This window comes from Melospiza melodia, chromosome 15 (genome assembly GCF_035770615.1).
Source record: "Melospiza melodia melodia isolate bMelMel2 chromosome 15, bMelMel2.pri, whole genome shotgun sequence".
NCBI classification, from domain to species: Eukaryota; Metazoa; Chordata; class Aves; order Passeriformes; family Passerellidae; genus Melospiza; species Melospiza melodia.
The window spans coordinates 10,947,988-10,972,349 of NC_086208.1; the positions used below are offsets into that span (position 1 = coordinate 10,947,988).

Genomic DNA, 24,362 nt, shown 5'->3' on the forward strand with positions numbered 1-24,362 from the left:
CTTCTGGTTGCTGTGATGAGAACTGAGATACACATGTTGTAAATATAAGATACAGGCTTGAGATGCAAGTGAGATCTAGCTGAATCTGTTAGTGCTTTGCAGACTAAAAGAAAATCCAATGATTTGTTGTTTTCGTAGGGTTTTTACTTGCTTATTTAGACAACTTCCAGAATATTGACCTGGAATAATTTACTTCAATTATGTGGGTGATTTTCTTTGATTGTTTTCCTTCAGATTTAGCAATCTTTGGTCATAGTTTAATAAGTTTCATAGTTTAAGAAAAGTCTTGAAAATTAGCAGACACTTCGAGAGCGGTGAGCTGGGGAGGAATTGACAATACTTAACTAAGAACATGAAGCTGAATGGGGCTGTGCTAAACTCAATTTCAGTGTTAACAGCCCTGCACAGGAAATGAACTTTACGGCCCTGTTCACACGCGATAGATGAGCTCACGGGTGTTTAACACAGCAGCCACGCTGAGCAAGCTTCAGCTGTCATCTCAGTCCTGACACTTGTTTTGCTAGCTGAATTTGTAATAGGGATTATAACTGAATGCTACAAAACCTGAATCGAAAGTGGTCTTAAAATTTTTGCTCCGTGAATTTGTCTTGTGTGATTGTTTAAGGGGAAAAAATCCCTCAAACCTGTTTCCAGAAGCATGTGTGGGAAGCAGTCTTAACTTAGTTAAATTTTGTTGTTCTCCTTCAAGAGCTTTTTTCAAATTCTTATTACTAGGTTTGGATAATTCAGCCAGACTCCATAGGTTGCTGTTGGTTTGTATGCATGCTGTCATCTCATTGACAGCCACTCAGATTTTTATCACTCAGTCACATTTTCTGGCCCTGTCATCACTCTTTAGCACAGTTCTGTGAAAGATGGGTTCTGAGAAATGAAAATGGAGCTCTGCTTGTGATCACTTGAATACAAAATCTGTTGGACACATCGCATCTACATTATTTTCAGGTGCAAATCCCTGTAATAATCTTTAGAGCTGTCAGGCAGCATGGTATTTCTTTCTCTGCATTTATCATTAGCGTCTGTAGTAGGACCAGATTTGCAGTGCTGGATAACTGTGCTGTCTCAGAGATTGTGCTGGAGTGAGGGATCACTGCAGAGCAGTTCTCACAGCCCAGTGAAGTTGTTTGGAAAGAAAGAAAGAGGGAGAAAACTGAAAACAATGTGCAGGAGCTTGAAATTCCTGAAGGCAACAGGAGCATTGGGCAGGATGTTGTGCTGTTTTGTAATTTAAAGGGTTTTTGACTTGAGGAAGAATTGAGAGAGTTAGGGTGCTACTAAGAACCATTGCTATTTCTTGGAGTGTATAGTACACTCTTTATGGCCCTGGGGATTCCTTCACAAAACCCAAAATGCAAACCTGGTGTGCTTTGGGCACTGGTAGTGTCACCCACAATTTGTGTGAATCACCAGTGATCTGCCTGAATGATTTTTCACTTGGTTCAGGGTGCTTTAAGTTGTTGTATATTCTCAAATTAAAGCCAACAGAATGCTGTGTTAGAGCTATCAACAGAAGTTGGCCTGTGTGTAAATTTCATGTTTTCACTTTGGCTGGCATTACTGTTAAGTTCATTAAAACATGTATAGTTTTAATAGTGAATAATATTTACTATTATATTACTATTACTGAATCAGTTTGCTAGCTATAGTGCACATTTTTCAATTCAGAAAATGTATCAAAAAGAAAAGAGTCCCATGTTAGTTGTAAAATGGCATTATATCTGTTGCTAACTAGCCCTTGACTTTGGTTTTGTGTTCATGTCTTGTTTTGTCTTTCTCCTGGCCAAATCGCAGAGGGTCATTTTCTGAATGGGTGGTGTGAGCATACTGTATTTTGTGATTTGCATCAGTTTATAAACTGTAGCTAAAAAAGTGACATGTTCTTTTCTAGTATGGGAAACCCTAAATTAATGCACCCAAATTTGGAGAATAATCCTGAAAGTGTGTGTGAGCAGAGGTAAATGCTGTAATACCTGTTTCTGTTATGTATTAATGTGGTGACAGTATGTGAGAAATTGAAATCCTCTTTTAGGTCATGGCACCTCTACCTCCCTCCTTAATTAGTATTTTCATATGTGGCCTTTATTTGACAATTATGAGCATCTTGGATTAAGTGCCATATTTAAACAGTGAACCAGCCATGGAAACTCTTCCCTTAATTTTCAGTGCACTGCCTCTGCAGATGAAACCCTGTACTAGTGAAAGAAGAGCAGGACTTGGATGCAAGGACTGGGGTGTGATTATCCACTGCTACATAAAGACTGTCAAATTACACTTAACCAGTACTGTTGCAAAGAGGAGTTTCCCTGATTTTTGACTCTAAAAATCTCAAGGAAGTGGACTCAAAATTGTGACAGTCTGTCCTTTTCATATATATTAGTTATGATTTTCAGATATTTTTGTCATTGAGTTTGTGATAAATGTACTTGGATTTATAGAAATCTACTTAAACACCATTAGAATAATAACTGTTTAATCCATAGCATAACTGGACTAAATGCTCAAAGGCGTAAGGACTTCTTGGGTGTTTATTTAGAGTTGGCTGGGATATTCATAATCATATGCTATCCCAACATCCTGTGTGTGTGGCTCTTCTCCAGCACATTAATATACACTGTGGCACCTTGATTTTGCTCTGTCATTCTTTTACGTATGCAAGATTTCCTTCCTCTTTCCTTGAGGAACTCTCCCTGTTGGTACATTTAATACAGAAATATGTGCATTTTGTTGCAAGGGGATCAGAGAGTGAATCCACACTTCATTTGTTTGAAATTAAAATTACTCCCAAGTCAGAAGGACCGAATGTGAAATAGTCTTTTGATTTATCAGCTGATGTGGGGCAGCCAGTTAAAATCCATGCCCCTACAGCCAGTGAGTTTTCTGCATTCAAACCCTGAAGTTGCCTGTGACTTTTGCAGTCACTGCAAGCCCACGTTGCATAATTCTGCATGGCTCTGTGCTGTATGGCACCTGCAGTGGATCTCAGGTCAGCAGTTAGCAGCACGTTATTTAGTCCATTAAGCTGTCTGCTCCTTTCCTCCCTGGCTGGTAATTCCTTTCCCTCGGAACACACCAGCACTCCCTCCCTTTGATACTCCCACACTCTCTGTCCATGCTTCCAGCGAGGCCATCCACCCTCTCCCGAGTCCTCCCTGTTCCCACCGAAGCTGTCCTCAATCATTTCCCATCCCATTCCCTCCCACTTCCACCGACGTCAGCTCTCCTGCACAGAGATCCCTGCTCGCACTGAGAGGATCCTTCCCACGCCGACATCCATGAACTCTTCTCAGTCTTTGCAGCTCCAGACTTTCAGACTGATACTTTTAATGCTGTTGCTGTAAGGCATGAATCCTTTCTCCAGGGGCTGGGAGTCTTAATTTTTAAATTGTATGAAGTCAAGTGGTGTAGTAACATGTGAACTGGTCTAATTTTTATCTTTTTAAGTTTCCTGTTGTTTGTTATGTAAATTGGAAAAAACCCAAACTATAAATCACTCACATTATATAGATGGCTACACTACAAAGACAGCATAAGCTGTGGTTTCAATTTTCAAAGCATTATTACTGGTACCTCTCCTTGTCATGCAAACCAACTCATGCAAAATGTGCCACTGCTTCTGAGGGCAATTCTTGGTGTGCCTGAGATGAGCAAGGTTAGACCCTGAATTTTTGGAGTATTCACTGTTGGTAAAAACTTCACTGAAACTCAGCTGAAAATTCCTGTGCCTTTTCTGTTGTTTTCAGTGCTGCTCTCTGAGTTTGCTCTGTGTCTTTTCCCTGGCCATTTTATGCAGTTAAGTACTGAGCTTTTCCTTTTCTGCCGCCTGAATCCATCAATAGAGGAAGTATTAAAACCAAGCCTTTATTTCTCTTCAGTTCTAGGTATTTTTCTTACTGCGTTGTACCTTTTGTATTCTTAATTGTATGGCTCAGATTGAAGTGTAAGTACATTTACAGAGAGAAATTTTCTACTTGTAGAGTGTGCTTATAAGGCAGGCAGAATAACAGGAGGTGATGTATTAATGAGTTTTTACCATTCCCAATATTACATGTGGTGTGAAATTCCAGTGCAAGTTAACAGCTTTGCCTTGCTATTTAATGTACCAGCAATTCAGATTTTACATTCAAAATGCTAAGTTTAAGTATAAATTAAAGGTACAAAATGGTTACACCCACTTGCAAATACTTCTCATTCAATGAATTGTCGGTTGGAGGATGCTTACAATCTATGTGACAATGAAGAATGTCTTATTAAGAAAGTTGTTCATGGTTCATTTGAATCTAAAAAAATACTGTTTGGAAACTGTTTTGCTTTCCATTTTGCATGCATTAATATTTGTTCCTCATGTTCAAGTAAATGTCCATGTCAAGAAAGGGAGAAGTATTTGAGTGAGAATTATTTTTAACATCCATTGAAATTGTTATATCCAGCAGTCGCCACTACCAACAATGATAAATAGCTGTTTTGTTTTTGTATTATCTGAACACTTGTTCACCTCTCTTGGCTGTCACATTGAGAAAGGACTCCAGAATTGGCTTACTTAAGGAATAGTAACAATACACTGAAAATATTCCACTTTTTGAGCAGTTGGAATCTCAACTGACTTTCAAACGAGTCCTCAAAGAAGAAATAAGTGTTTTGAGATACGGACAGCTAAAGTTTGTAGCTCTCAGCAAAAAATGAAAGAAGCTTAAAGCAAATACGATAATGAGCAGAGTGGTCTCAAGGTGAAATAGTTTCAATACAAGATTTACATTGTCATTTTATAAGGGGGCCACAGAAGCACCTGCATATGCAGGAGAACAATTTAGCATTGTGTTCTGTTTTGGTGGTGAATATTGATATAATATGCCCACACTGTAATATTGGTGTATGTGCTTGTCTGAAATTGCTTTACCAGCCATGGATGGAATTAAAACATTGTTAGCAATGTCCCAAGCTGAGTTTTCCATGTGAACTTCAGTGTTTTTATATATAAGACCCAGTGGAGGTTCAGTAGGAATTGGCTTGGTCCTTAGGCATTCTACACATTGCTATCTGCTCTTTGGGTAAAATAATGAGGTATCATCATATAACTGTAATTTAAATTGGCACAGGATGACAAACTGAATAGCTTTAATGTGCATGACATACTAAATAGTTTTATTGCCCAGAGTCAGATTTTTAAGTTTCAAAGGCACCGAGGAAGTGATGTTTAAGTCCTCTGCTTTGCAAAAAGATTTCAGTATTCAGCCCCTTTTAGGTTCTCTCTTGATACCCCCTTTAGGGCCAAAATGTAATAAATGATGGTGTTACACTTGCTGTGAAGTTAAACAGCAGAGTCTCTAATTTGTGCATTCTTCCAGACAGTTCTCTTTTGCCATGGGTTGTGCTGTTGGCCTCACATCAAACTCCCAGGCCCTTTTCTTCTGTTTCTTGTAAAATCTGTAACTCTGTCACTCTACATGAAGTGAAAGGCTTAGCATTGTGTAAGCCAGCTCCCACACATATGGCTTTGTTCCAGGAGAGAGCTGGAACCTGCTTTTTGACATGGAAATGTGTTGACATAAATTAGGTGATATCTGTTTTGAATGTGGTAGATAAGATAATCTGAGATGGGTTTTGATAGTGTTTTCAATGTTCAAAGGTAGTCTGCAGATTTATGTACAGAGTTAATGTCCTTTAATAGCAGAAGAGCTTGGAATGAAAAGGGAATATTCAAGATTTAAAAGCAGTTTTGGGAATAAAATGTTGCTCATGAGGAAGACTGATTGCAGCATGGGGGACTCAGATAAGGATTCCCACCCTTGCTTGGAGTGGCAGGAAATGTGGCTTTGGGTTCTGCCACTTTGTTACCTGATAGATAGACAGTTTTTGAGCACTAGATCCTGAGAAATTGGGATAACTTTTTCTTTACACAAAAAAAAAAAAAAAAAAAAAAAAAAAAAAAAAAAAAAATCTTTTTGTTGGCCAGATGGGTCTTTCATTTCTGAGTGAACTAAACTGATACTATTTCAAGGATTTTTAAAAATCAGGATATATATTAGTATGTTTGTTAAATAATATTTTAACATACTTAAGGCTGGTCTGTTTCTTTGTTGGAAATGAGAACTCACTATTTTTTTGGCAAAAGCAGAATTATTTTGCATGTTAATTTGAAAGCTGCATAGGACACCAACATTTTATATGCCTTTTTCAAGGAAGATGTATTTTGCTTTGTAAATCAAACATTTTATAAAGTGACAGGACTAGATTATTGGTCTTGTTACGGGGAAAACGGTGACATTGAAATCTTTTCATTGTGTTTTAGACTTCCCAGTTTCCTAAGTAAATCCATGCAAAGAAAACACAGAATCACTGGACAAATATGAAAGAATGGCATCCTCTGCTTCCCATTGTTTTCATTTGAGTTAGCAGTGACCTTTAGCTCCCTGCTGGGATGCGGTGGAAACTCCACGAGGCCCCGTCTTATTTGCCACTAAAAGACAACTTATTTCTAAAGTTACACATTTACTATCCTGTTCTGCCTTTGAGTCTGAGGTTATGTTATCTCTAATAAAATTTAAGCAGAAAAACAACCTCAGTAAGTGACTAGCAAAGTAAACCTTCTTTATAAGAATTTTCTTTGAAAAAAACCTAAGGTAATTTGTTAATTAAAGCACAACAAAAGAACCTTGATCTGTATTGAAAGCAATCTTCCTGTATTTAGGAGTAGCTGCCCTTTTGCATCATCAGAAAGATGTTCCTTATTCCCACTGAGTTATCAGGGTTGTGGCTCTTCTGACACTGAGGTGTAGAGCTCTGTTTACAGCAGTGCTTTTAATTCCAGGTTTAAATGCACAAACATATCTGTGGGATGTGTAGGTAGGTCAAAATCAGTGTTGAGCTGAGATGATTAATTTGCAGATGTGTGTTCTTTTTGGAATACTGTCTGCTTTTCCTTCCAATTTTAAATTTTTGTATTGCTGTTTTGGGTTTTTTGGTTTGGTTTTTTTTTTTTTCCTTCCTTCATAACTTTTCATAAGTTTGGTGAGAAATTCCACAAATGGTTGAGGACAGCCACACCTATTACTCTGGTAACTTGAAGCAGAAGTGATGTGTCCTGTACACAGTTTAACTGCCTGGTAAAAACTACACTTTTCCATGAGCTTTAACTCAAAGATAAATATTTCAGCACAGGATGAGTATCAGAGTGTAGGCCCATAAATACTGGATCCAGAGCTTGTACTGAAGTGTGGATGGCCCTGGGATTGCTGGCGAGATATCTGCTTTTTATTTTCCATACCAAAGCAAAGTGTTATTTTCAAATACTGAAGAGATTTATTAGTGGCCAGATGGTTACTGAAATGACACTCTTTCAACCCTGTTAAGATCCTGGAGAGTGATGACTCGTGAAGTTAGACCCTTAATTTCTAAGCATTCAGAAGGATTTTTTCCCCCCATATTTGTAGCTGTGTTGTTCCCCCCTCACCCGCAGGGAGGATTCTGTGGCAGTGATGCAGCAGGAGCCATGCCTGCCCTGCTGAGCTGTCCTGCCTGGCCAGCTCGCTGTCTCTTTCCACTTGGATGCCCGGTGGGAATTCTGCGTCCTGCAGGCTCAGGGCCACCATGTACCCCGAGCACAAGGGCTGCACTCAGGCCAGGCTGTGTCCCCGCGTGCAGGGCTTTGTCCCTGCCCTCAGCACAGCGTGCTTTGGGGAAAGATGCAACGGGTCTGTTTAAAGGTACAAAACTGAGAAGAGTTCTTCATGTTCCTCTTCTGGCTTTAGTCTGAACACACTGATTTACTTTTCATTTTTTGCCATTTTGGCATGAAGTACCATACCAATATTTTAGTTTTATGTCCTTAAAACTTGGTTGATGAGTGCAATGAAAAATTGTACTCTTGAGTGGGATTTGTGAATGGAGAATTAATTTCCAAACCAGTGTTAGCACATACTTACCACTGCAGCACCACCAGTGTGAATGGGTGATGTATTTGTTTCTGCAGATACTCTTACAGGGACCACAAACAAACAATCAAAGTGTTTAGAAGAAAGCAGGGGACATGAATTGAAACTAAGTATGGGTTTGTATGCTGAAGAGGACTTCATGACCAGGGCAGCTAGTTATTTTTCCATGCATAGGTTCGTGTGTTCTCCAGATGAAAAACCTGAGGGTAAAATTGATTTTTTAGAGGAATTAAACATTTCAAAGCCAGGCAGAAGAGGTTTTGCAAACCCAGACAGGTTTTGTTTTGTAAACAAAAGGAAGAGTAAGTCCTGTGAACTCAGACAGTGCTTCATGCTTCCACTGATGCTGCTGGAGCTTTTCCTTTACTTAAAACTTGGGGTTTTCTATTTTGTCTCTGGCAGGAATGGATCTGCTTTCTGCAGAATTCCACATGAGAGGGCTGTTCTGCTCCTCCTGTCAATTAGTGATGGCATTGCATGTCCTCAGTCCTGGAGGTGCTGGTCGTGTTCCCTGCCGTGCTGTGGAGCTGAGATCTGTCAGGAGAACAGTCAGCTCAACTTCTGTGGCACTGCTGTCACTCACAGCCCTCAGCCTCAGTGACACTTCTTCCCTCAGCAGATAATGTCACATTGTGCCTCTTCCAACGCAGGGAATGTTTTACTATGAGGCAGCTGCTTGCCACTTGGAGTTTTCTGAAAATTTATTGCATGTTACAGCTCTTTAAAACGAATGTATTAGAGCAGTAGCTTGTTGGGAACCAAGTTTTGTCCAAAAAGCAGTTGCCTTTGGCAGCGGTACATAGTAGGAAAACCAGATTCTTAGAGATAAGAGAGATTTAGCTTTTATGATCCTTGTTCATCCTACCTAAAACTCATTGAACTTATGGATTTGCTCAGTGAGGAAGCTGGCCCATCCCTCTGCCCTTTGGCTTTGGTGAGAAGGACAGAGGTAGTGTCTGTCTGTCCTTGAAGGACAGGCAGTAGTGGCAGCCTCGTGGTTTGGTAGCAAATGATAAAAAAGAAATTTTGTTGGGCATTCTCTACTTTTGGTTCTGAGAGCTAAATATTGATGTATCAGCTTATGATAGTTTTCTGAGAAACACAATTCTGCTGTCACTGTTTGTAAGTTGGAATTTTTTTTTCCCAACACAGTTGGAAGGGTTTTTTCCCGTGTTTGTTTGTTTGTATCAGTGCAGAGCCTCAGAGCCTGAGTGGGAGTGGGGCAGAGGGAGCCAGCCCTGCCAGGGGCTGGTGGGAGGTGTGGGAAGTCCAGAGGCTTGTCACATCCTGGGGCTTAGCCTCTGCTCACAGTGAGACCATGGGAACAGCGCCAAGCACCAAGCTTTCAGAGAAGCGTGACTGAAGTTCATATTTTCTAAAAAGCTGAGCTCTCTTATGAATTACTTACAGTGAGATGTGTAGCTGGACTGTCAAAAAGAGCAAGCTGAAATGGCCATCTCTTATTTTGCCAATTAAACTAAAAGCAACTTCTTTTGGAGGTTGCGTAGCTCTGAAGCTTTCTGCTAACTTTATCTTGGCTGTTGTGATTGCTGAGAGCTCTTACAAGGCTCTCTTGTGCTCTTTGGGCAATGTAAAATAAACCCTCTCCTGCTGTGCCCTGCTGGGTTTGTGGGACACTGTGCTTGGAGCAGTTTTTGCTTTGTGGGGTAACCTTGTTTGGCTGCTTTAGAAAGTCTAAGACTGTGGAAATGAACCAGACCTGGTGCAGGGTCAAGGGATGGCAATCTTCTCCTCCATCTCCTCTGAGAGCCTTGGAGCTGTGCTGGGAAGTGCAGGCTGTGGGTGTTGAGAGGTAGCTGTGATTTTCACCCTTTTACTGGGTGCACAGGATTTATTGTGGGTTAGGATGCACTGCTCTGTCAGTCCCTCTGAAATTACACCAAGACCAGAAGCCAGTGGAGAGTGTGAGTGATGGGGTCCAGCACTTGCAAGGCTCAGAGCTCTCTCTGAGGTATGGTTTAGTTGCAGAAGTCACAGCTGTCTCCACAGGGATATTTACCTAGTTATGGAAAAGCGATTTATCCCAAAAAGTTGAGAAACCTCGTAAATTGTCCCATCATCAGTTTGAGCAGGACCCAGTCTCCCTCAGTCTGTTGTTTTCTCAAGTGTGTGTTTAGCAGAGAGGCCGTGTAGTCTCTTGCCCTTTCTCCACGGATGACCTGCCAAGAAGAACCTTCAGGAACCTTCACCCCCCTTCAGGAAACCTGATGTTTCTGGTCAATGGTCCCTTACATTTTTTCCCCAGCTGACTGATATTCCAGCTGACTGATCAGAGAAGTACCCAGCTCCATCCCCTTGTTGGGATTTGCTGTGCCAGGGCTGCTCTGTTCCAGGACAAAGGTACCAAGGAATTGAGCTGGGCTCACCTGAGAGCTGAGTGGTGCTTCCCTGGCTGTGGCCAATCACTTTGACTGCTTTGGCATCTGCTTTCCACTTACCCCTGCAACAGTACACTCAGTAAATACTCATGTGAAATATTACCTGGGAATCTTTAAATCCTTGACTACTATTGCTTCCTGCCACTTTGTAAGAGGTACAAAGATTTGTGTCATACCTAATTGTTTTTCCTCTCTTTTTTCTCCTCCATTTTGCAGAGGGATGTGGGTGAAGGGCTTGGCATTTTTTTCTTCATCTTTCCCAACATCAGGGTGTCCCAAGACAGCAGGTAGAATTTCTAAGAGATTCTTCTAAAGAAGAGTCCTTTAGCCCATCCTAAATAGTTTAATGATTTTTAAACTATTAAAACAATCATGTAGAGAAAAAAGCATGACAGAGGATTTCCAGGGTAAAGGGATTATGGCTTACACCACAATTATGCTTTTGCTGGGTGTTGCAAGAGGTCTTCATATCCTTAAGAATCTGAGTTAGGTTTGGGAAACTTTGACCTCTGTACTGAGGAATGATCCGAGGCCAGCAGTAGTAATTTATACAAACACAATTTCTTAAACACAGAGTAATTGATTGCTACAACTGCAGATACTTTTGTCCCAGAACAGACATGAGCAGACTGTCCAAGGGCTATATACATATGTACAGGATGTTTGCCAATTAGCATGTGGTTAATTTAAGTAGAATCCAACCCTCTGACTTGGTAAACCCTCAGCTGTGGCAGCTCAGCCACAGCCACTCGTCCTCACCCCAGCCCCACTCTCAGCCTGGCAGCCCATGTAAAACAGCATTGCCTTTAGCATGCAGTGTCTCTGCAGTGATGTGTAGCACTGTACTGCAGAGAAAAGTATTTTCAGTCATTGTTACAGGAGACCTGAACTGGTTTTAGAAGAAGTAGGACTTCAGTAATAAATCTGATCTCTTGAAATGTGAGTTGGAAGTTGCAGCTCCTGTCAGCAGGTTCTCTGTGTGATGTATTGTGGAGCCTTGGCTGCAAAGAAGCTGGAGCCTGCAGTTAATGAGCTGTTCAAAGTAGCTGTGAAATTGTCGGCTTAATTAAGCCAAGTTTAGTTACCAGTCTTCTTTGAAAGATTTTGTGTGAAGAAGCAGGCTCTGGAACTGCCCAGCTATGCACTGTAGGGAAGTGCTGCGTGCTTTTCTGAACTGAGAAATTAAGAGCTCATGTGGTAAGAGAGAGTGTTATTTTGCAAAGTGTTTAAAGAAAGCCCCTCGCTGTCCCAGCATGTTGGGGAGCTTCATAATTATTTCCATTTTTAGATAGTTAAAAAGCATAAGCACTCTAAAACAGTCAGTGGATTGCAGCTCCTGTGTGATTCTGATTGAAGATCTACTGTAATTTTTTCTTTTTTTAAATGATCATACAAGTGCAATTCTTTTAATTCTTATCTGTTTCTTTATAAAATAATGGATATTTATTTTTGTGCTTTGTCTTGAGTACCTTTCCTGACAGTATAGAAAATTTAGTCTGAGCACCTGCTGAAGTCAGCGGAGACTGCAGTTCAGTTAGCAAGGTTTCTTCAGTTTCTCCTTGGAGGAAGAGTAAATACTCTTGCAGACATTTGCAAACTTCTTCTGCCCATGACTTTGAGGGGACCCAGGATATTACAGAAACAAATGTTCAGGGTCTGGGGCATCTCCTCTCACCTCAAGTGTCAGTTATTGCAATGGCCTGTTCTTCAGGAGATTTCTTACTGACATAAGTAGGGTAAAGTCCTCTTCTAATTACACCAATACTGATACTACTGTGCTTGTTGCAGCATTGTTTATGCCATTTGAGAGTGAAAATGCAATGGTACAGCTTTTTCCACAACAGAAGGCTTTTGGGTATTTCTTGACATGTGGAACTACACTTGGGAGATGTTTAGGTGAAGTCTTAATACAGTCAAGGACTGGACTGTGTGAGGAATGTTACCTAGATTAGAAATATCAGTGAGGGATTTGGATTTTAATTATATTTTGTTTTGGAAAAGATCTCGGTAATGCATACAATGATAGTGGATAGAGGGAAGCATGTTTTTGTTAGAACAGCTTGTTTCAGCTGAGGAATTGGTATAAAGTATACCAGCAAAACCAGTTCTGCTAATGTTAGCTCCATTTGTAATAAGAAGGTTTCCCAGGACATTTGTGTTATTCCTGTGCCAGGAATTTAGGGCTGTGCGAGTGAAATGGAAGTGGAGTGAGCACATGGAGCCTTTTGCTCCTCGTTGAGCCTTTGGACTGTAGTAGTTTCTGGCAGCTGATGCCTTTGGGCCACTTGCCTGCTTTTATGGGGCCTTTACAGGCAGCACTGCTAGCTGTGAGAGCTCCAAGGAGCTCTGCGAGACTCTGAATGCTGCCACCACCACACTGATGCTTTTTTGGAATTTCACCTCTATTGGACAGACAGATTTAACAGGAAATCTTTTGGCTGAGGTGTGAAATCACGATGCGAGTATTTGCAAAGCTTTGGGAAGTAAAGGTAATTTTTGTCAGTAAGACTGTAGGCTTGACTAGGCAGTAGAACAAACAGAGGAGGGAACAGTCCTTGAATTAGGACAAATAAATGATTGTTAATGGCCTTTGTCCTCTGTTGCTGTTTGTTTGCCTTTTGCTCTTCAGAACAGGCTGTAAGTGGCTCTGCATTCTGTGACTTCAGATTATTAGAGAAAAGCTGAAGTATCAGTTAATTAATAGCATTGCTTAGAACCAACTTAATGTTAATAATTATCTCATTAAACTATTCCAGATTTATGTTTGAGTATGAGGCAAGTACATATAATAATACATACAGTAAGTATAGAAGAGACTGAATTATCAGGTGTGATTTGCTGACAATTTGATTGTTATGCCAAATGGTGGCAATTTGTGATAGAAATGTTGTTACCGCACAGCTGCTTCTGTGCCAACCCCCCCCATTTTACTGCCTGTTTCTGCTTCACCTTTTGGCATTGTCCTCCATGGTAGTTGGTAGTTTTTCTTTAACTTGTTCAGTCACACATAGCAGAAGTTTCTTCCCCCAGCCCCTTTTCTTCTTTTTGCCACTGTGTTCTACCTTCAGCTGCCATTGTCATGTTGCCAATGCTCATAAGTGCATATATCTATAATTTTGGGGGGTTACAAGCAGCCTGTGTCCTCTCACTGACAAAACTGATACCAATCCTCTGAAGCCTTTTTTTCATGAAGTACTTTTGTGGGTGAAGGTCTTTGAGGAAGGTCCAGGTTCTTCCCACCCTCTGGCACAGGACACTGTCCTGGCAATGGCAGAACCCTGCTCACAAAGAGGCACAGCTAGTAAACAGATGTCTCCCTGAAAATCTTTATTTAGTACACGCAGTGCACTCTTAATCATTTGCAGCAAGGTCAATAGCCCTTAAAGGGCCATTATTATAAATCAATCTGATACTGGAGGAGTATTGTCATAGATGTGTACACAAACACAAATAAACAAACCAGTAATTTTTTTTCTCTAACTTCAGCTAAAATGCAGTAAACTTCCTTCTAATCTGCTGTATTAGAAAAATGATTTTTTCCATCTTTCATAAAGCTTTCAAAACTGCAGTGATATTCAATGCTTAAAATGTTTTCTGTACTGACATTTTAAATTGTAGGTGTGTTCTTGTGTTGCTTAACAGAAAGAAGTAATATTATGGGGAAAAACAATTTTCTTTTTCATAGTGCACAACATAAATAATCAGTTGATGGGTAAATTGCTTGTTTGTAGATTGTGGACATGAATTTTAGTTGTTTAACCATGAATAGAAACTGTCATAAATGACACTAATGATGGACTCCTAGTCTTACATGATTCAGCTGGTGCTGACAAAACTTCATAATAAAAATTAGACATTTTTCATCTATTTTTGTAACATGTCTGCTCAGATACTTGCTGTGTAAAGGGAATATCTGCATGAATAGTTGTGATCAAACTGAACTTTGATCTGAAATGGAAATGGATTTTTCTCCTTACTAGGAATTTGTCAATATCTTCCCAAAGTATTGAATTTCAAGCTGGTTTTGTGACAGCTTTTTTTTTGGACAAGGACTGAGTGAAAGAAATTGTTACTTTTCCTCCAGATACAGTCCCAATAACTGCCATAATTCCCATTTTCTTCATGGGGTCATGTTATGTTCACTGTGTCTCTAATGTAAATAACTGTTCTTTTATATGTTTAATATCCATTCTTTCTTGCACTTGGAGAGTTGGTGACCATTCCTGAAAGGTGGCCCACAGGTGCTATTTTGCTTATGGAGCTTCACCCAGGAACTCCCTGCTCTGATCTGGGGCTACAAACGGGTGCTCTTTGTTTTCTTTTGAGTGTGTGAATAGACTGAGAGACCTGACTCTCATCCAGCCTGCACTGAAGGTGGGGTGATATTTCATTTAGGTGATGCTCTGCAAATAAACCAGAGCCATGTGCAGGACTCAGAGTTGAAGCCTCCTTCCCCTGTCTCTGTACCCACATTCTGGAGCCCAGGTTTGTGTGCTGTGGGGAAGCTCTGGGGAACCTCAGCAGTTGTTTCTTTTACACTTCATCATCTTCCTGTTCAGTCCATGGAAAACAACCCTAAACTCTAATTACGGTGTCTGTTTTATTTTTTCCTCTTTAAGTTTTCTTTGTCATTTTTATAGCATCCTTCCAAAACGTGTCGCCCTCTATAAATGTTAGGCTGTTAAATTTTTGAAGCTCATGACAATGTTGTTCCACAGATCACACATTTGCATTTTCAGGGTAAACACCCTCCAACCAGAAACTAAGCAGGCTCAGTCTTTTGTGGTCCACTCTGTCCTCGTATGCCCTGGCATCAGGAGTCCCTTCCCTGTTTCCATGTCACTTGATGCTGTTTCACACTTGGGAGTTACATCTTAGGGTCAGCCCTTCCTTGCTGTTTGGGAATATCTCTCTCTTTAGACAAAGCAGTTTCTTGATTCCAACTGCTCTTAGTCAAACAGCAGATTTTTAGGACTGCTGAGTAGGTATTTCTAAATTTTATAATCCTTCCCCAGAGAAGGTTAGCGTCATAGAATTAGACATTACCCCAAAGAAATTTAGCAGCAGCAAATGTAGCACAGATAAACAAAGAGAGCTGTTGGGGAAAGGCCTTCAGTATTTCCAGCCATCACTTTAAACCCACCAGTTCCTCTTTGAAAAATCCTTGAGACTGACCACACTCTGCCTTGGCAAAGACTTTTGGGATCTAGAAGGATATTTCACATACTGACTCGTGGGTCTCCTCACCCAGGCAGGGAGATAAAGGAAGATAAGGTGGTCAAATAGAAAAATGTTAACTTGGAATGATGTATAATGGTCAGTCAAGGCTGTGCTGTAGCTTGTCTGCTTTGTGGCAGATAAGCAACTGTGGTGCAAGGACTACACATGGTCTTTAGATTAAAAATTATTATTTAGCTTTTTAGCTTTGTCTAAATTGTAAGAGCCTTTTTTTTACTTGAGTTGTGGTTATTTATTTTTCTGGGTTTTTTTTTTTTTTTCTTCTGGATACAAATAATACCAAATCTTGCTGAAGAAACGTGCTATTCAAAAGCTTAATCAATGTGATATTTTGGGGAAAAAAAGTGGAAATATTAAAAAAAATATCTAAAAACTGTTTCTCAGTCCAATAGTTTGAGCATTTCAGATGCCTTTGCTATGTTCAGGAATGACTGGCTGTGCTTGGAATGACTGGCAGTGAATTAAGCTCAGCTGGGAAACTTCTGTTCCAAGGGTGCTGCTGGGGAGGGCAGAGAGGAGAGGGTCACACTGCATTGTGGAAAATGGATTCAGGAAAAAGCCCAAGTAATGATACATCTTATTTGTGTTAGCAGGCGACAGCACACATAGTTTGCACAGGTCTTTGTAATTGTTTTTGATAATTAGTTTAGGAAAGTGGAAAGAATTAGTGCTAACAAGAAATCCCATCTTGGAATGCAAACTCACTGGGATAGGGCTCATATTTTCCTGTCTGTTTATAGGGCTGTTGCAATGCTTACACAGTACAAATGTAAAGCTGCAATGCTTACACAGTACAAATGTAAAATAAAATAAAACCAATGGTGGTGATGTCAGGAAGTGAACTCTCTGTCAATTCACTCCCTGTAATGACATGCACTTATTAAAAAAAGACATAAACTTCTTTATGCATAAGGAGAGCACAAGAGTTGAATGTGCAATTAGAAGTAATTTAGTTCAGAAATAGATGACTTGTCTGCTGCCATAACTGATGATAGCACTGGTATCCACTATCCCAGATATTTACAGTAAAAAAAAGGAAATTAACAATAAAGGCATCAAACTGAAGGTGTCAACTGGTGAGAAAAAAAAAATCTAGGCAAAAAAAAAATCACTGACTGATATTCTTCAGAAACAAAACCAGGTGAGAGTTAACCCCAGCATTGCCAGTGCTCCTGTCTGGGGCTGGCTGGAGCATCCTCTGTGCTTCCTCCCTGGGGCTCTGCTGGCCCTGGATGTGGGGTGGGAGCCTGAAGCCCAGGGTAGCCTCAGTACCTGATATGCTAGGTCTGCTAGTTAGAAGAGAAACAATAGTTAAAAATTAAAAAAACTTTGGTTTCTTTGATAAGATCTTGGATCCTAAGGCGAGTGCTGGAATAACCTGAAGTACATCTTGATAGGAAGATCTCCAAAAGCATGGTCTCAAGCAGTGTGGTCTAAACTGGGACTTCATCTTCTCACAACAGCTTTTTCTTCCCTGCTGGAATGGGCCATGTCCACAGATAATCTGAGGAAGGAGTCCCTGAAGGATGGATAAAGGGGCTGGCAGCTCCTCTAGAAACAGAATGCTGACCTTAGAGTGGCTCAGTGCCCTGGGAAAAAAGGTTATTTATTTAGGGTTTAAGTTATTAAATTGGGATTAAGTCAGATACATAAAAGATTGTTGCTGAACTCACGTTCTTGGCTCAATCTGAGGCTGTGCAGAGATTAAAAAGCTGTTTCCTGGATAGAGAAGGAGTTTTAATATGGGCCAAGTGGCAACACTCTTTTGTTTTCAGAGAGGCAGGAGAGACTTATCTCACATCCAGGTGTAGAGGATTGGATTAATGGGATTTGCTTTTTCCAATTTGAGTCTTCCTCATCTGAACCAGTGAAGAAATTTTGTGCTGTATCTAAAGGGAAGCAGTAATCCCCAGAAAAACATGAGTTATTTTGACTAAGCTGGGCAGCAGCAGTGGAGTGTGATGTGTGCAGGGTCCTGTGGGGATGCAGCTCCAGTGCTCAAACCCTGAGCTCCCTTTGGCACCACCTGCATCCTGCTGGGGAGGTGCCTCATGAAAAGCTGAGGAGATGGAGGTGAGAAAGGAGCACAGAGCTGCCTGTTCTGCTCAGCCCAGCCTGAGGGAGCACTGCCTTTGGGACAGCAGCTCCCCAGCCCTGCAGAGAGGGCTGCAGCTCTGGCAGGAGCAGACTAAATCCCAAAGCTTGGTGAGGTCAGAGTGCAGGAGTCTTACAGGGGGCCAGCAAGTCTTTATAAGGGGCTTTTCTAGACTTTTTGGACTGGTGAAGATGGGAGAATCTTTCTCTGAGGGGGCAGTGCCCAGAGTGTAGCAGGGCAGAGCCCTGGCTGCCCTTTCCTTCTCCATCTCTTCCCTCTTTGAGTAATCCAGCCCTGGCTGCCCTTTCCTTCTCCATCTCTTCCCTCTTTGAGTAATCCAGCATGGTCTTGGCACACCTCAGGAATGCCCAGGGCTCTGCAGCTCTCTGCCCCTTACTGCTGCAGGTGTGGGTGCTGGGTGAGGGCTGGCAGAAAGGGCAGAGGGTTGTAACCCTACAGCAGAAATCTCTCCAGAAGTAACTGCGACAATCCCAGCAGGGGATCCTGCACTCTGTCCGTCTCTTTCTGATAAAACTTCGCTAAGTTTACAAGTCAGAAGGTGATTTTTCTAGCAGCAGTCTCTCTAACTCACGGGTTTGGGTTTGACAATCAAGCTGCTTTCTATCTGAATTTTACTTTGTTGCTAGTAATAAAAATTCCAGCTTGTTCAGCCATGGTTATGTTGGTTTTGCAGAGCTAACAGTAGTAAAAGCTTGTTTTTGTCCACAAAGTTAGTAGATTAGGTCTCAGAGAAACATCACCCAGACAGCAGATGTATAGAAAAATCTCTTACTTTCTTTTTATTGGTGACAGCTTGAACCAAACACTGCTGAAACAGCTGAGTGTTTCTTTTACCACCCTCAGCCCCTGTGCATTGCCTTGCACAGGTACAGAAGAGATTCTGGCTGTGGAAGCACTAATGAAGCTTATTATGCCACTTGCCATGTATTACTGACTATTCCAACAAAAACACTTGTGTTATAGGACATACTTCCTCTCCTTTCTTGTTTTCAATGCCAGTATTTGAATCTCTGAAGTGAAACCATATGTTATCAACCAGTGATTTTTTCCTCATAGAATTTTTAAAGCTCTATTAAAATGCTGATGGCCTCTGTTCCTCCTGTGTGTCCTCTCACTTCTGTTATTTCCTTACTTCAGTGACAGCAGACAGTTTCTGTTATGATTAATCCTCTGTAGAGGCAACAAGTAAAGATGAAACTCTGGTTTAAAGAAACTTGAAAAATATATCTGCTTAATTTTATTTGTTTACTCTGCAGTCTGTCTCCAGAATTATCTGTCTTCCCAGCCTCCTGCTGTTTGCAGTTTTCTTGCTGTTTCGGAAGGCACCAACATACAAATGCCCTTTTGAAGTCAGAATCTATCTCCAAAGCCATTGGTCTGGTTTATTCTTTCACTTCTAACTTTTAGGAATGAACAAGGCAAGTATTTTGTAGTGCAATAAAATTCATGATTTGAGAGTGTTCTTTGGAGGTATGGATGGAACATCGTGTATGGAGGGGGCTGTGGCTGCAATTAGGTGATGCAGTTCTTCCTTGATTGCTACCTTGATCTTTTATTGGAGAGTAGCAGTGTGTGGTGGGTTTTTCCAGCTGCTGACAGAGATCCCTCCTGGTTGTTTAGCCATGGCCCTTGTTCCTGGTAGTGCTGAAAGGATGGGAATTGGTCATGCCAACTCATGCACTGTGCAAGCTACCCTACATTGCTACTATCTTAAAAATAAATTCCTGTTAGCATTGAGAAAAAACTTTAATGGAAAAATAAAAATAGAAAAGATTACAAAATTACACATCAGTGCTTTTGCATCCTGAATATACAACATGGAACTGGGGGAGGAGAATTACTTTGAGAAGCTCTGTGTACAGCTCAGGAACAGAGCTGCAGCATCGTGTGTGCATGCTTTCATGGATCTTGGACACCATGGACTTGTTAAATTGTTCTAATATTTCACTGCTCTCTTTTCTGAATGGGCTGAAGTCCATTTGTTATTCCATACTATGGAGAACCCTGGTTCATTTGCAAATACTGGGCATTCATGTGGTAAATGATGGTCATACCTTGGTGCATAGGCACCTGCTGGCTGGAAATGCACACACCATGTGCTGGAAAAGCACCTTATCTGGTGCCTGGGTTTTGCTCAGGGATGAATGAATTTCTTCCTAAGTGGCAAGAGAAGGAATGTGGCCCTCCAGGGGCTCCATAAAGGCAGGGTGATCTGTACCACCACAAAGATTTCTTACTCTGATTTCTCTGTAAGATGAAACCCTGTGTATGAAGGGCTCCTGTTTCAAAGAATAACTAATATCTGTATCCTGTAAATCAGGCTGACAGCATTGAAATCTGCAGTATCCTTATTTAGGAAGGAAAGACCTTCCAAAATGTTTTGTGTTTTTTGGGGGACTCGCTGCCTGGTCACAGACCTGGGGTAGTCCCACAAGTATCTAATGGAAAATCAGCAAGCAGGATATTTTGGTTTGCCTTTCTTAACTGACTTGTTTTCCTTTTAAGCAAATACAAAGGGGCTTTTCTAACCACTGGATGTGCTATGCCTTCTGTATTGGAATTTATAGAAAGCTGTTAAGAGTCTAAGATTTGTGGAAAAAATGAGGTGATGTGGTGAGAGCAGGATTGTGTCTTACTGTGCAGATATTGTGTGCTTTGGTCTCCTGAGAAGCTTGTGAACGCTTCTCTAGTGGGGCACGTCTCAGTGACTGTCAGATATTTCTCATGTGGCATGTCCAGGCTGTTCAGTCCCTGTCCTTGTTAAAGGATAGACATCCGTGTCTTGTTTTGCAGTCAGTGTATCTGTTAATTAGAGATTCTGGCAGTAGGCACCTGGGGGTTAAAGTGTTCCCAAAGGATTGTTTTCAGCATTGTTGTTCTCCTGCTCTCTCTCCTCCCCATGACACTCGTTCTACTGAGAACCTGCTTCACCTCATTATGGGGTTGAGGCACTGCCTCCATGGGTGCTGCCTGTCCTGCTTTATTCAAAAGCCTGGGAGAGCCTCTGCTGTGATCAACAGAGATCCCAACACCAGACTGAAACACACCCTGATCTCTGTGCAGAGCTTTGTCACAAGTGGGCTTTGGGGCCCCCTCCAGCAGTGCCAGCTGCTGGATCTGATTGTCTCCTCTGATTTGGAGCAGCAGGAATTATTCTGAGATTATAGTCCCTCTGCAGTTTGTGCTGGGGAGGTTGCTGGCCTTAGCTGTTGATTCTTAGCCCTGTGCAGATCAATGGGGAACATAGGAACATAAACAAAACCAAATTAGACACTGCCAGTTTGAGGTTTCCCCCTGTGCAGGGCCCTTGTGGTTCCCGGGCTCTGGCTGTGAAAGGAGGCGACTGTGCTGCCACAGCATCTCCCATCCCATGGCAGAGGCTGAGTTCCTGAGGCCATGGCTGGCACTCTGGCAGGGAAAATCCTGCTTGCTCTGATCTTTCTACCATTGTTCAGTTTCCCTGCAAAGCCTACAGGCCCCAGTTTCCAAGCTCTAGGGGAGGTTTATGGGTTTTCTTTATTCCTCTTCTTGGGACCAAACTTGCTCACAGACCAGGTGTAGAGTTTTTGGATGGCTAGTTGGATATCTTTTTTTCCTTCAAAAACCTACACAAAACAGTTTAATACCAAACAGTCTTCCTTTTATAGTCTCTGCTGCACACAGAGACCCTTTCAGTTTACATTTGTCCCATTCCTCAAGTGAAGATTACGTTAACGACTCTTATTACTTTCTTCTGCCTTCTTTGCCTGATCTGTTTGTTTATTCCCATTTATTTCTGGCATAGTTTAACTAAAGCTGAGAGTTCAGTCAAACTTTCTGGCTCAGACTGCTTCAGTGCTTCTGTGCAAACTATTCCTTCATGACACTCAGTGTACTGATACCTTTTCTTTGGAAAGTGAACACTATTTGAAAAATTTAAGAGTGGATGCCTCTTAACCATGTCCTAAATTATTATAAAATACTGGAGAAGCTCTGCAGACTCCCACAATTTACTGTATTGAAAAAAATCGCAAACTTGTGAATGTGCATGGTGATACATAGCTCTTCTTCCTATTCAAGATTAGCTAATTTTTTTCACTTACGGAATTAAAACGTGTACACAGCCCTGATTTAGGAGATGACATTTTCTGGATAAAACAGCAGAAAAGTGCTGCTTTTGATGGTCCACCTCAGTGTGACAAATGCTCTTCTTTTTGATGAGGATTAACCTTTCAGCTGACACATTGATGCTTTCACTGCTGTTCAGATAGAGAGAAGTTCAGGAAATGAACAACAGACAGATTTTTAAAAATTTGCTGTATGGTCTCAGCTAACTTCAGGCATCTCCACATTGCTGATGAGGTGCCACAGACCTGCTTTTCTGTCTGAATTAGGGTCATCTCCAGCTGAGTGGAAGAAGGCTGCCGGTGTCTTTGGAGAACAAACTCTCCTTGATCCAATGGTGCTACAGTCTAGTATTAAAAGAAGATGGGTTTGTTAAATGAAAACTTCCTTGGTGTTTCATGGCAGGGAAACAAACGTGGCTCTTGAGCCACTGTGAGGAAAAAAAAAAAAGTAGAGAAGAAATAGTTAATAGTCCTAAAAATCAACATTCTGGATATGAGCGGCTATTTTCTGGGCCATGCAGATTGGATAAACTTGTGTGGGTTGAGCACTCTTGTTGGTGCATGTGGCTGACCAGCACGAGCCCTGTACCCAGGACTGTTGGTGTGTGTCAGTCTCGTGTGGCTCCAACAAGAAATGGCATTCTGCAGGCCAGCCCAGGCTCTGTGCCCTCGGTGCCATGGATGGAAACCACAGCTGCTGTGGAAAACAGGGCTCTCCTCCTTCCCATGCAGCAAGTGCAGCACAAGAGCTTCAAATAGGACATATTTTCGAGATTATATGATTGCTTTTCAAGAGCACGCCATGAAAAATTATCACTTTAGGGAAATGCCGCTGAGAAAAGGCAGCATTTCGTAACTGAATCCAGTTTGGTAAAGTTCTTATGTACACAAAGAAGAGAGGCAAAATGCCAGTGTCTTGTTTAGTAAGAAACTGATTAAGGAGAAAGTTAACTCGTAGGAAAAAAGATGACATAAGGCTGTGAAATACATCCCTTTTCTTGTCTTTTAAAGTAATTTGAGCCTTTACATTAAGTAAACCTAATTTTGTCTTGAAATTATCGTACCCAGAAGAAGAATTGGTAAGCTGATACCTTTTGCAACCAAGCAGAGCAGAAATTTACTTTATGCCAGGCCTGAGATTTAAAGCAAAATAGTTTTATAAGCATGTAAATCTCTAAGACTTAAAAAAATCCCCATTTTTTTATTCACCATTATTAAGATTTAATCATTCAGCATTGGTAAGATTTAAACAAAACTATATTTGATAAAATACTAGGTTTATGTCCAAAATAAGAATGATCACCATTTCCTTACATGAATAGACATTCGTTTGCTGATGCATTTTATTGAAAAGGGGATTTTAAACAGCAGCATGTCAGTTTTCATGCACCTAAGCTGCAGTACAGATAATCTGCAGTTTACAAACACTGATTGTTTGGGGGGGAAAAAGCAGAGTCTCTAGATGGTGATCCCTGCATTCAGATAACCTTCAGGAAGCAGAGAGGAGGAAGGGAAGGGCTGTGGGGTGAGGCAGAACCTGGGGAGTGGAGCTGGGTGTGAGCTCCCTGTGTCACCCATGGACAGAGTGTGGGGGCACAGTTTGGGGGAGTTGGGAGTGGGGCTGAGCCTCATCCCCAGTGGGCACAGCTGTGAGCAGCACTGACAGCAATGAGCCAGGGAGTGCCCAGGGGCACTGAGCAACCACACAGGAGCAGAGGGCACACAGGTGCAGGGCACCAACAGGAGGGGATAAAAGGTGTGGCCCAAGAGCAAGAAGGGCAGATCTTGCAGCCTTCTGGAGTGGAATGGTGCTACTCTGCATGGGCAGGTGCCCGAAGCCTTCTGAGGTGGTAAGGTGTTTAAATAAAACAGGGGCTGTACCTGGGAAAGAGGAGCTGTCTGTGCAGCCAAGCACGAGATGCTGATTGTACTCTCTGCCAAAAAAATGTACAGTTAAACGTAAAAAGAGGTGAAATCATCGGGAGATTACAAATTCTTGTAGTTCTTGTAGTTTAGTGGAATCCTGGGCAGCTAATTTTTTTCATTTTTCAGTGTTAGTGGTATATCCATGAGCCCAGTGTTGTTTTCTCTTTAGGAGATGGAATGTTTCTTTAGGGAGTGTGAAATCAGAAACAGAAGCTAATGCTACCTGGCTGAGAAGACAATTTCTGAATTAATTTTCTATTTCTATAATCACCCACACCTTTCATTGCATGCTTTCTGTTGATAATCATAAATATTTCTACAAGTTTCAGGCAGTGTTTTAGCAAAAGTGGAATGTCTTGCTCTCTTAAAACATCAGATTCTGGCAAAAGCCTTTTCCTCCCTGTCTTCTGAACTGTCAGCAACAAAGATTTAAGTACTTTCAGTGGAGGTTTAAATGACTGTCTTTCGATAAACATTGCAGCTACCCAGTTGTGTACGTAATGTAGGACTTGCTGGTTCATTCTTACAAAATCACAGACTATTTATTTTCCTCTTTCAAACAGTGCGTTTTTTGAGACTGGCAATATAATTTGTTACTATACAAAACTCTGAGATTTATAGTAGTTTGGGA

At 41.3% G+C, this 24,362-nt stretch overlaps 1 protein-coding gene across 5 annotated transcripts in view; it reads left to right on the forward strand.

Moving 5' to 3' along the window:
• PDE8A (phosphodiesterase 8A) overlaps positions 1–24,362 on the forward strand; it is a 149,148-nt gene that overhangs the window by 26,941 nt on the left and 97,845 nt on the right. The gene's annotated exons all lie outside the window — the stretch shown is intronic.